Here is a 12,490-nt window from a genome sequence, read left to right on the forward strand (position 1 = left end):
ATCCTATTAGTGTAAAATTAATTTACTACAACGGATTTTGTATTTAAAGCTGACATCTGACCTGCAGCTAGTATATATATATATATATATATATGTATATCTATACATATATATATATATATATAGATATATATATATATATATATATATATATATATATATATATATATATATCTATATCTATATATATATATAGATATAGATATATATATATATATATCTATATCTATATATATATATATATAAAATTCCCTTCTCACCCACCGCGGGTGGTTCTTATCCTCTGAGCTCGGGTCCTCTACCAGAGGCCTGGGAGCTTGAGGGTTCTGCGCAGTATCTTGGCTGTGCCAAGGACTGCACATTTCTGGACTGAGATGTCTGATGTTGTTCCTGGGATCTGTTGTAGCCATTGGTCCAGTTTGGGGGTGACTGCCCCGAGGGCCCCGATGACCACAGGCACCACTGTGGTCTTCACCTTCCAGGCCCTCTCCAGTTCCTCCCTGAGGCCCTGGTATTTCTCTAGTTTCTCGTGCTCCTTTTTCCTGATGTTGCAGTCGCTTGGTATTGCTACATCTACCACAACGGCTTTCCTCTGTTGTTTATCCACTACGACAATGTCTGGTTGGTTCGCCATTACCATTTTGTCTGTCTGGATCTGGAAGTCCCACAGGATCTTAGCTCTGGCGTTCTCCGCCACCTTTGGGGGTGTTTCCCACTTTGATCTCGGGGTTTCCAGTCCATATTCTGCACAGATGTTTCTGTACACTATGCCTGCAACTTGGTTATGTCGTTCCATGTACGCTTTCCCTGCCAGTATCTTGCACCCTGCTGTTATGTGCTGGACTGTCTCAGGGGCCTCCTTGCACAACCTACACCTTGGGTCTTGTCTGGTGTGGTAGATCTGGGCCTCTATTGCTCTGGTATATATATATATATATATATATATATATATATATATATATATATATATATATATATAAAACTAAATCTAAACCAGAGGACAAAATTATCTACGCTATAACGAAGTTTACAGATGAAACCATTGCTATTAGTTTGACCCAGAACAATGATGGAGTCCGAATGCTAGCAGGTTAGTCCAGAACCACCTGAAGCTTAACCTGCTCAAAACAGTGGAGGGTGTCTGAGATAAGATGGCACCCCACCACACACTTTAAATTAAACAGAATCAGTATCAAAAAATAATGTTTTGTTTGCGCCGCTATCGTTTTAAAAGATATCAATAAATGTTTCCATTGGTCATCAAAGGTCAAGCTGAGAGTCCACGTTTAAGAACTCAAACAATCAATAGAGCAACGAATATTTTTAGCTGCGCCTCAACGTAGCATAAGTCATTTCGATCGATTTTGTTTGATTTTTGTTTATGTGGTGGAGGAGGCAGGCTGATATCTGGTGACCCAGCAAGCATTTACAAAAATAATTAGTTGCCTTCACTTAAAAGTGTGGCCAACCTCAGTACAACGGATTAATTGCACATGATTTTAATGCCTTTTTATGCTTTACTGGTGCTAGGAGTTTTACTAAGAAATAAATAGAAATTTATTTTTACACTCCTCAATGCGAAAGTAGTCCAAGTTCCTCATTGCTAGATGCTAATTTTCTGCTAACTGAGCTAACTCCACTGCAGCTTTCTTGCTAACTTTGATAAAACTGAATAAAAGCAGAAAAATGAGTATACCTGTAGTTTTGAACTCATTGCTTACATATTTTGACTTCTATATCTACCTTTAGGGGGGAAAGTGGTTTTACATCTCCTCCAAATAATTATTTTTAATATTAATTATTGTTTAATTGATTATGCTTGTCAGATTATGGTCTGGTCTAAAGTGTTTACATATTATACCACTAGAGGGCGACTTCCTGATTCAGATTGTCGGGCAGTTTAGAACAACACAACTTGCATTTCCTGTTTATCTCAATAGGTCTTCTTTCTACGGAAGACGATTAGGGCCACTGAACAACAACAAAAACCAAAGAATCAGATTTTTTTTTTTCTCAAATTTTTTACCAAGATCTCATTTACAAGAGAGACCTGTTTTAATAAATAAATAAATAAATAAATAAATAAATAAATAAAAAATAAATACAAATTACAAAATGTTAAATTCTGACTTTAATCTCAGAATTTTGACCTTTAAAAAAATATATTAAAAAATCTCAGAATCAAAAATGTTTGAATTTCTTATGCACAATTAGCCAAATACAGTCATCAAACTCAAATCTACCAAGTGCATATAGACAGGCTTTCAGTGTGGATAAAGTGCAGGTTTACAAATCCAATAGCAAGGAAAAAAACATATACTAACAACATATTTCACACACAATAATGTTTGGATGTTTATATGTATCTTGATACACACAGACACAGAATTAGAATTCTGACTAAAGTCAAAATTTTATTGAATTATTTTTGGTGGCCCAATCCTCTTCCGTACCATCCTGCGCCTCCGTGGTGGTTTCCAGTGTCCTGCGCCTGCAAATCACAATAAAAGCGAAAGGTATAAACCATGTAAATGAGGGATTAATTTATTGCCAATCAGTGAATCCACAGATTTCTCCATTTTACAAATGAGCAATTTGTTACTTTGTCAACTTTGTTGTCTTCTTTTCAGGACTTTGGCTGTTTGCAAGCCATTCTGTCGCAGATAATCGCTTGGCTGCACGAGCAGTCACCACCTCCGGTTACATCAGACAGGGGAGGTTTGACCGATAAAGAAGACGATAGAAAAGTTTCTAAAATGGTCATCTGTTCAGAATTCCACACAGCTTTGTTTTACCAAAAAGAGGAAATGATTACCATCTTAAATTCCTAAAGTGAAATCAGAAAGTGTTTTTATTTCATCACCTGCCTGTTGCATACAGCTGTGACCCACAAACAGATGTATGTGTGGCACAAAAATTTTTAAAAAGCCTTTTAGAGGTTGTCCTGCGCTTGAATTTGTTCACGTTTTTCACACTACAACCACAAATCAAAATCTGAAAGGTGCATTTTATTCAGCCCGTTTTACTCTAATACCCGCAAATAAAGTCCAGTGCGAACAATTCCCCTTTGAAGACCGCATGCCCAACACAACAGATTATTCCCACAGAGAAAAATGGTAGTGGCAGCACTATGCTATGTGAACGGAGCTAAATAGCGAAAGTCTACCAGGTTGTACAAAATAATTCAGTCTGTCAACGCAGCTAAACATACAGCCTGAGCTACTGTACGTCGCAGTGATTTAGATTTGAGCTTGATCAAGAGTCACAGTGGCCTAGCCAAAGTCCGCGCGCCTACATTCAACTGAGAATCTGTGGCACATATGAGCCGTATCTTAAAATCACTGCAGCTATAATCACAGCAAATACATTTTTTTTTAATTTTTTTTTTTTTATAAAGCATCGACTCAGGGAGGTTGAACACGCGCCACACCTTTCAGATTTTTACTCGTGAAAATGTGACAGGAATCAATGTAGTTTTCCTCCAAGGGTTTTTATGAACAATATTTTGACTTGCGACTGAACTTTAACACGCACAAGCAGAACTCCACCCACCAAGGAGGGAGCGATCACGCAGAACCCATCGGTGTTGGAGGAAATAACTATACATTTCACTCTGCGTTACGTTTCCCCTTGCTGTCACTTCCATCCACTCTGCTGCTGACTCTGGTTCTGGTTGCCATTTTAAAGTTGTTTTTTTAAAATTTGGGTTCAGCCTGTTCCTTTTTTTCTTTTTTTGGGGGTGGGGGGTAAATTATTGGTTCGTAAAATAGTGTTTTATTTTGCCTACTTAATGGTAATGCTGTAAATTTACCAAAACAAAGCTAATCGGTGGTCGACTTGTAAAATCAGAAAAATGAGAAAATGGATGAACATGACTTAAAGCATCAGAGCTCACGGCATCACTAAGTTTGAATAAAAACTCATTGATTCAGCTTTTATTTATTATATTGTGCCTGAATTCATCCCAGTTACCTCCAAAACCATCAGAAGGTGACGCCTCTACGAAGCAAGTTGCTGTTTGTGAATTTAACTCTGCTTCGCTGTGTTTGCCAAAGGTTTCGCAAAGTGATCTTTGGTCCATGCGACTCCATCAGGCATGGATTATCAATCAGTGGTGATTGATAATCATTCTTGACGCTGAGCTTTCTGAGGGATCAGAGATGACTTTATAGGCGCTTTGGTGGTTTGTGTTTTTAGCTGGGAAATTCCTAAAGATTTTGAGATTGATGTTTTTTGGGGGGGGGGTTTCACTACTGATTACCTAACAGTTCTGGATTGAAGCAAACATCCTTATGAACCCAGCCTCTGGAATACTTCAGCCACTTCAGGGTCATTCTAGTTTTTTGTTTTTGTTTTGTTTTTTTACCCCTCCAGGGGGTCTTTTGTGGGCTCTAGTGTCCCTTATACGACAGTAGGCTGACAGGAAACGGGGAAGGAGAGGGGGGAAGACATGCGGCAAATATCGTCGGGTCCGGGAGTCGAACCCGCGACGGCCACGTCGAGGACTCAAGGCCTCCAAATACGGGTCGCGCTAACCGCTACGCCACCACGGCACGCCCAGGGGTCATTCTAGTTTTTGAAGTGGAAACAAAACATGTTGCTCCATTTGTGCCTTTGCTGTATTCTGTAATCGCATTTCCGAGCGCATTCTCTCACTTCTCACAAGTATTCGACGTTAGCACACTTCCTTTGCTTTGTCCCGATAACAACGCCATGGGAAATGAGTAATAGCTATTTGTGGATGAATCAATTTAGCCAGGAATGTTTGAATCATTTTCCACACACCCACTCAACTGATTCTCATCAGAGACGCCGGCCGGTTTTTTGTCGAAACAGACCGGAGCTGACGTTTTACAAAATAAACAACAGCGAAGCAGCATCAAGAAAAAAAAAAAAAAAAGAGTCAAGTTGTTTTTTTGTATTCTGACTCCTGTTAAACTTTTCACGTTTTGTCACATTACATTATGTATTTTATTAATATTTTATGTGATAGGCCAACACATTGTGACGTAGGAGGAAAACAAAATGCTCTCAACTGTTCTTACCAATAAAAATCTGAACAGTGTGGCATGCAAATATTGTATCCGCTCTTTACCTCAGTGGCTTCTTTTGCACAAATGACAGAAGCTCATTTATATTTGCAGGAAAGACATTTTTTTAAAAGTCTTATCACAGTTTCTCAATTGGATTTAGGTCTGGACTTTGACTAGGATATTCTTTTTTTGTCCCAATGCTATTAGCTAAACCTCCATCACAATCAGGGGCATGCACAGATAGAGGATAGGTGGCGATAGAGTATCAGCTATTCTTCCTCGGGAGAAAAATAGTGCCATTTTGCAATCTTTTAAAAAAATTTTTTACAGTGTATTGTGTGTGATCCAAGGTAGCATTTTTGCACATTTTTTGTAATTTTTCCCAAAAATGACAAATGTTCAGCGTAAAAGCTGCAGTTTATACTGGGAGCACTGAGAGAAGGCAGAGGAACGCAATTTTTTCACAGTCTTATCTTATGTTATACTGTCACAACATAATGATAATTTTCACAAACACAGAAAAAAAACATATTTAAAAAAAAATAAAAGTTCCATACTGCAGCAGCAACATGCAGAATGACTCCAGTCGTCAACAGTTCTGCTGAACGACACAGGAAGCCCGGGTGAATCAACATGCAAATGTTAAGGCCAAGAAATGTGGGAGTCAGCTGGCGTGACACCAGATGGAACACACACACACATACACACCCACACACACACACACACACAGCGAGGCCTGTTCCTTTTACCAGGATCCCGTCTCTACAGCAACTGAAGACAAAAAATAAAAAAAATGGGGCCCTCGCCACAGCTGGTCTTTGGAGACAGACGGGGGGGGGGGGGAGAAAAACTGTGAATGAGAGTTTAGATGTACACACTGACAGAGGGTGAGGAGGAGTGAGTGAGAGACGACATAAACACCAGAGCGGGAGAGGAGTCTGGAGGGGCAACAAAGAAAAAAAAAAAAAAGGAGGAGTTACACAAAAAAACTCTGAAGAGAGGAGGAGAAAGTAAACGTGGTGAGCTGCTGCGGGAGGAGCAAACAACTCCTGGTCCTCTGAAAGAGTCACATTACCTCCAAACGTCCAGAGCTGAGGCAGGCAAACAGATGAGGGGCTCCAGACCAGCAACAACAATCTTCTGAAATAACAAAAAAGACGACGACGACGAAACTGACAGGTTGGAAGGTGTGATGAGTTTACTTCTCCTTTAAAAAAAAAAAAAAAAAGGGATCCTGTCTCAGCTTTGGAGACGTTCACAACACAGGTGAGAAAAGTTTTCCTTCTTCATTTTCTCTCTTTCTCTCTTGTGTCAACTTGAAACTGCCCAGAACTATTTCCACACACATGCTCACGCGCCCCCCCAGAAGAACATGGGGATTCGTTATACGGGTGGAGTTAGCTGTTGGGAGTAACATGTGGAGCAGTCGCTCCAAAGAAGGTGATGTTTTGGGTCTCTGCTGCTCGTGAAACGTAACATGGGGGGGAGAAGAGGAGGGACAACGAAGGTTGTGCGTTCTTCAGCCTCCCTCTGACAGGTGGCGGAGAGCTCAATCAGCTGGAGAGCCTTCTGAAAAGATCCACAACAACATCTACTCTCAGCGTAGATGAATGTAAGCGCAGAAACGTGGTGAAAGATAGAAAGCAATTTCCCCTTGGGGATCAATAAAGTACATTCTATTCTAGTTATCCGTTATTTAGGGAAATGCTGCAAACTAGTTGGACAGAGTTAAAGGTTGAAGTCACACAGCCGTTAAAAACATTCTTAGTGTGCAGACTGGCTTGCCAGCAGTCCTAAACCAGGCCATTATGAAAGAGGCACTGTGGTTAAAGTAAAAAAAAAGAAAAAAAGAAATCTAACATCTGATATGAAAGTCTGGTGTCACTTCCTGCGGTGACAAAAAGCATGAAAGCATTGCACATCAGTGAGACAAGCCTAGATAAAGCATATTTTGTTTGTCTACTATATATTTTAAAATTTGCATTTGTTAGAACGCATGTCCAATTCAACACACTTTGTTGGGATTCATGTGACTAAAGTAGCAAAAGGAGAGGGAGAATTAGAACTTTGTACGGCACCTGAAAAATGCTGCACATTATCACATTGTGCTTGTGGTGAAAAACGGTGGCGGCAGCACTTGGCTGCGTTTTCATGGATCAAAATGCATTGTTGTAGAATGGTCCAGTCAAAGTCCAGGTCTAAATCAAACTGAACATTAGTGGCATGACATGTTTGCTGATGCTCTGCCTCCAATCTTACAACGTACAGATAAAAATTTTTAAAAAACTGTTAAAAACAAAGAATTTTTTTCTTTCCACTTCCGGGGAGGAGTATCCCCACAGCATGATGCTACCACCACCAATTTCCATCATGGAGATACGATGAGGATGTTGTGCAGCACTAGTTTTCCACTAAACTGTTCGGCAGGCAAAAACGGTTCAAATTTTGTGTCCACTTGCACTAATTTAAGCACGTAAAAAGCTCCATAAGATACGCTGCAATTTGTGGGCGTGAGTACGCGCGACAAAAGTTCAATGTGACGCGATTTAGAAGAAATGCCAATGAACAACTGTTCAATAGCTTGCTGAAAACAATGTCAAATAAAATTTTAAGCAAAAAAATAAATAAATATATATATATATACAATCAAAAATATTTGCGCGGTTTGTGTTGTCCTCTCTTTTCCTCGAGTGTTCAGCCGCTCCCTTTCTCCAGGTTTCCAAGGTTCCTAGCTGGTTGTGTCCGAAAAGCTTTTGTTCCGGCGTATAAAGAAGAAACACGAAACACTTTTACTTTAAATCATCAAAAATAAAAGTGCGGTGAGTGAGAGTGTGAATATTTTTGAGCACTCCGCTGTTTGCGCTGAAATAAGGTGCGTCGTCGCTTAAGGAACTGTTTCCATAGCAACGCAAGTGCTGCGCATGGATTTTCGGGTACAGTGACTATTTTTCCTACTTTTTAAGTAAACGACATGAATTTGTGATATAAAAGGTGACGTGGGCCTCTTGAATTAGCGTTAAAGTTTTTCCTTTATACGTATTAACGGTAGAGCAGTAGGTAGCTACTTGTTTGGAGCAGCAGAAAAACAAAACCGCGAAGAAAGTTAAATGTTTGCTACTGGTAGCGTTGGCTGAATACATTTTTTAAATTCATTTACCTATAACTTAATTAAAAAATAAGAAATATGACGGAAGATTAATAAATAATTATATTTCACTTTCTGAAATTGACAAAAAAATAAATATAGCCCAACTATACTCCAAAGCTGATGACTCTGAATTTAGTCAGTACAGAAACACAAAAACTAAGTTGCTTTATTTATTTATTTTTTGCCTTTTTAGGGGTAAAAAAAGTACATGACAAAGCATTACTTATCTTTCTTCTATATACTTTTCTTTCTTTTTTTAGTAGATTTGCAGCCACCGTGTTTGCACTCATTCTGATGTTGTGTGACCCAGTTATTGCCAAAGCTTCTATTGACCTGGTTTTCTGGCTGCAAAACAAGCCCTGATCATCACTCTTCCACCGCTGTGCCTGACAGTGTCATTGGTGGTGAAGGTGGTGACAGCTGAAGGAGTTCGCCCTGCAACCAGTGGATTGTTGGTTCAGTCCAAAAAAGCAAACCATCAGAACTCCCGCTTTTAAAGCGAACGTATGGGATAAAAGCGTACAAATACATAAACAGACAATCAACGTGTTTAAATTGTGCTCTCTATGTGAAGAACAGTCCAATATTGCCATATTTTCCAGTATCTAACGTTCTGCTCACTAATTGGAGACATGCCAACTTTGAAATCTGGTGAATCCTATAAATACCGTAATGTCATCATTGATCACCGCACACACTTGCCCATTCAGAATCTGTCCGTGGTGACGCCTGTCTCCAGCGTCCTGTTCTGTTACGATTTCACAGCTCTGTGCTCTAATCTCCCATGCAGCCTGTCTCGTATCAGACGGTGAGGTCTAACCCACACGCAGCTGCTGCAGTGATGATGAGAGGCCTCACACGTGAAATGCCAGGCCTGGAATAGTTAGGTCTGTTTATAGCTGAACTGAACATCCAGCCTCTGCTGTATGTGTAACAAGTGAGGACCTACTGTAAGTTGCTGTGTGAACATGTGGATCTTGTGAGCCTACTCCCACTTGTAAAGGAAGTGAGTTAGCAGAGGGGGGTGTATATAATGAGAGGGAACTCGAGGTATTTAGAGATCCGGGGCCCATGATCTTCCAAAGCAGGATTGGTAACTCCAGGGTGTTTCCTCAGTGAAACATTTATCCTCAACATCATCCTGTCTTCTTTTTTTAGGAGTTAAACTTTCTACAGAGGCCGTCTTCTTTGAACCCTTAAGCCAAGCTATTTCTGTTTTGACCGACGCCGCCTGGATCCAGAGGCTATCATGGAGGCCAAACAGGAGTTTGCAAGCATCCTGCAACGGGTGTGGTCCAAGCTCCAGGGTCTTCCACAAGCAGCTCCGCTGGAAAGTGGAGCCTTTTCCATCCTCATACTCTTTATTGGTAAGTTATGTCTGTCATCTGTGCGACAGGTTATACTTCTTAGCACAACACTTTGATTAATGTAAGTATATCACAATCTGTCTATCTTCAGGGTGGCACAGCCAGGTGTTAGGTTTAGGGGCAATTCCTTTACCACATAGGTCCGGGTTGCCCACATGCCCACAAAACTGAAGTTATAATCTTTGGACCTAAAGAGGAACAATCTAGAGTCAACACACTGCTTCAATTACTACAGCTAGGAACTAGTGACCAGACCAGACATTTGGGTGGAGTCATGGACCTGAACCTTCAAATCCACATAGAGACAATTACAAATTCAGCCTTCTACCACCTGAAGAACATTTCCAGGATTAAAAGCTAAAACCACGACATGTTTAGAGTTGCTTTTGAACCATAATAGATGGAGCATTGACCAATACATTTGATGTACATTGATGACTTGGCACTTGACAAAATACAATGTCTGCTACTGGTTATCACAATTGTTGACTGCATGATGTTTTTATGTTTTCATGATGTAAAGCACTATGAACTCCACTACTCCTGAAATGTACTACACAAATAAACTTGACTGACTGACTGATCCATGTCTTATCCAATCTTTGCATAAAACAGACATGCCGACAGCTTTAAATTTGAGTTTCTCCAATGACTTGTGCCAGCCTGATTTGTGCTCTCTGCCTCCTGTTTGTCATTGCAGCCACAGTCCTTTTCTTGATGCTGCTCTCCTGCTTTCACTGCTGCTGCTGCGGCAAACCAAAATACCAGGGCTCTAGAGTTCAGCCTTTGGAATCCATCTGATCTGGTGAAAGAAAGCGGGACTTGTCTGCAGAATCCAAAGCCTATCACACCCTGTACCCTTTTGGTCTGTTACACCACCACCATGACGGAAGCTCTTGAATCAAGGCTACAGAAGAGGGGGATATATTTTTTGAGTGTCACTGATTTGCTTGGACTGATCAAGTGGGCGTTAATATGGGGACCAGAGGAACGATGAGACTTAGGTTTGGGACGTTTCCAGTTCTGAGCGACAAACTGCATCAGCATCCCTGGACGGGGAGACGTCAGAATCCACACAGATCCGCAGAGTGGCACGCCTCATGAAAAAGCATTACAGAGCAGGACAGTAAAGCAATGTGTGGTAGTGGTTGGGCATGAAAAGACTCAATAAAAGCTTCTTTGTGCTCCAGTTAAACAGATACCGATGTGGTACAAGTGCAGTTCTTTTGTGCCCAGTCGACATTCATTCATTGTACTCTGACTGTGAGAAATATAGAAAGGTTGAATTTTAGCATAAATTGGAAGTTAATGTCAAAGGGAGCCAATTTTTGTATACATGAAAAAGATGGAGCGCCCTCTGCTGGCTTTTTAAGGGTGTTTTTATTTTTTTTGCACAAATTGTGCCACAAAAAAAGGAAAACCTGAGCTGTTAATTGTTTAACCTATCACATTTTTGCATAGATAGAGGTAACAAAGATGCCGGTCACACGTGGCGATTCTCCTATAAGTAATTGCAATAAATGTGTATGTTTCAACGATGTAAACTCTTGATTTGTCATATAGCAGCATGTAAAAATAAGTTTTTAAATAATGATAATATTAGAGCAACTGAATGTCATGTGTTCTAATTTTAATACGTAAGGGAACGACCATGTTGCCATCAGAGACGTGTTGTCCGGCTGCTGCGTGCGTACCTTATCATGACATTCCTCCTTTGTTTAAACATTACCCAGAAGCAGTTGTTTCTACTACGTCGCACAAAGAGCAGGGGTTGTTTGGATCTACAGAATGCCTCATCAAAATCAAAGCGGATTGGTACGATAGAGTTTGTGTGAAAGGTTTAGCTGCTTTGTGTGGCCCAGAAGAATTTATTCTCCTGTATGTACAGTTTGTTGGGAGCAACTGAGCCGTGACAGGATCCTTTTAACAGGAAATGGCGACGGTGAGGTGAGTTTAAAAGAGGAAGGTGACAAGTTATGATTATTTTAACGTGAATATTTGTATTATCTCTTCTGGAAACATCTTTCTAGCCTTACAATATATGATTATGAACCCTTTAGGTAGACACAACATATTAAAGACATGTAAATGTATTTACACCCCATGAAGTTTTTCACTCTGTCACATTACAATCGCAAATGTCAATGTAGTTTGATGGGATTTTATGTGATAGAAGAACATGAATGAATATATAAGAATGAATTGTAATATTGCGAAATTTGCTTTCGGTGCAATGACAACATGCCAGTCTTTTGGGGCATGTCCTTATCAGTTTGACCATTCAACAACACTGTAAAATATTTGAAAGTGGTTGAACGTGAAAGTGAAAGTTCACCTGCTGCCATAAAAATGCAATTCAAGTCAACAAGAAAATTGTTTTGATTTTAACTCAGAAATTAAAGTTCATGAAGTTGATTTAACAACAAGAGATTAGTTATCTAAACATTGTGTTTTAAGTTCATTAATCTTGAATGTTGATTTTTCCACTTAACGCAGCAATTTAAACCAAATAATTATTTCATATGCAAGGAAAAACTGCCCTGATCTCGCTAAAAAGCACATATTTCTCTGTTATTTTCACCCACGCTATCAAGTTATAACTATTTATTTCACTTTTGAAAAATTGAAATTCTTGTTGCAAACTGTATAAACAAAATCCATGATCTGATAATGAATGTTGCTCAAAAATAATTTGTGTGAACAGGACATTACTGTTAAGTTTTGAAAAACCATTTGTCTAAGAAACGCTCAAAAGTTAAATCAATGTAACGCACTTCCATCTCACTCATGGTGCAATACAGGATACAAAAACATGCCACTAAGCGATCTGGGAAATAGTTCCCACTCCTGTCTTTTTCATCTGTCAGTATTTTTAAGTGCTAACCTAAAAACTATAGTTTATTCAACTTTTGGAGGTTTGACAAAATTAATAAAAAGTTAAC

General features: G+C 39.6%; 1 long non-coding RNA gene across 1 annotated transcript; it reads right to left on the reverse strand.

The window, feature by feature from the left end:
* Nucleotides 1-2,390: 2,390 nt before the first annotated feature.
* LOC116726978 (uncharacterized) lies at nucleotides 2,391-6,321 on the reverse strand. Its single transcript, XR_004340735.1, has 2 exons — nucleotides 6,109-6,321; nucleotides 2,391-2,491 (listed from the first exon to the last, which is right to left on the reverse strand). It is a non-coding gene; the product is annotated as an uncharacterized LOC116726978 (long non-coding RNA).
* Between the last annotated feature and the right edge of the window lie 6,169 nt (nucleotides 6,322-12,490).

Source organism: Xiphophorus hellerii, chromosome 10 (genome assembly GCF_003331165.1).
Source record: "Xiphophorus hellerii strain 12219 chromosome 10, Xiphophorus_hellerii-4.1, whole genome shotgun sequence".
In the NCBI taxonomy this organism is placed as follows: domain Eukaryota; kingdom Metazoa; phylum Chordata; class Actinopteri; order Cyprinodontiformes; family Poeciliidae; genus Xiphophorus; species Xiphophorus hellerii.